This window comes from Neolamprologus multifasciatus, chromosome 14 (assembly GCF_963576455.1).
Source record: "Neolamprologus multifasciatus chromosome 14, fNeoMul1.2, whole genome shotgun sequence".
NCBI classification, from domain to species: Eukaryota; Metazoa; Chordata; class Actinopteri; order Cichliformes; family Cichlidae; genus Neolamprologus; species Neolamprologus multifasciatus.
Window position 1 is genome coordinate 11,472,377 of NC_140452.1, and position 1,104 is coordinate 11,473,480.

The 1,104-nt window shown below is 41.5% G+C and overlaps 1 protein-coding gene across 8 annotated transcripts in view; it reads right to left on the bottom strand.

The window, feature by feature from the left end:
• LOC146503609 (roundabout homolog 2-like) overlaps positions 1 to 1,104 on the bottom strand; it is a 312,156-nt gene that overhangs the window by 210,398 nt on the left and 100,654 nt on the right. The window lies entirely within an intron of this gene.

The following is a 1,104-nucleotide window of genomic DNA, read 5'->3' on the forward strand; positions in this document are numbered from 1 at the left end:
TGTAGCATCTGGCTCCCATGTTTACATGGAGGGGGACAAGATTAATAGGGTGAATTAGCATATCTATGTAAGGACCTAAGAAGTGTGCATTCTAATTACTTTCACAGCCAACCTTGCCAAGACCAGATAACCGCCTTTGTCTTCTTCTTAGCTGAGAGTGGAAGGATGGACAGTGTCATTCTGACAGCATAAGAGAGAAAAGGGGGCACCTCAATTATGTCTGCTGCCTGGGTTAGTTTCAGAGTAAGAACATCATGAGAATTACCGCGGAGACTTAAAGGAACCTGCAGATAGCCTCAGAGACAAAACCCAGTGATGACAAAAGTATTCTTAACATTCACAACGCCTACAGACCAAGCTCTCCAGCTTTGTAGGACCAATACAGAGAGAGAGAGAGACATCAGTTAAGGTTTGTGAATACATCAATCTCACAGCACTGTCAGAGCAACAAGCTTTGCAACAAGGACAAGTGGTGTCACATGTTCACTGACAGCAGAGTTATGAAGGACACACAGATGGATGGTGTTGTCAGTGAGATCAAGGAGGTAAAGTATGCAGCTAGTATCATTTAATAATTAGATGTGTGCAAAATGTGTCTTAAAGCTGATACACAGGTTTCACAGACGTAGCTTTTCCACATGAGACATTGCACCTGTTTGAGAGGAAGCATCATTCTTTTAAGAGTCATAGGAGAACTCTCAGTGATGGTGAATGAAGCATGTGTGTTTGTGTGCTAGTGTGTGCAGCAGAACATCTCTCCAGTGAACAGACAGCAGCTTCTTCACATGTGGTGGTGACATGGCTCATTACTGGGGGATCCAGCAGTCTATCAGGAGTCTACAAAAAGTTGAAAGTACTACTCACTCAGCAAGTAGAGTTTAGAGTGGCTTATGCCACAGAAAGCACAGATGCAACAGGAAGAAGAGGGATAAAAGAATAAAGAATAATTTCATTTTTGTATTAAATTTGATGCCATGATAATGTATTTATGTATTTACCACTTTTCTGCTCTTAGCCTCTTATGTCCTTGTCTAGTCTCGTGTTTTTTTGTATTACTTTTCCCTGGAACACTCTCTCACAGTCTGTTCTCTAAAACCTAAAAGA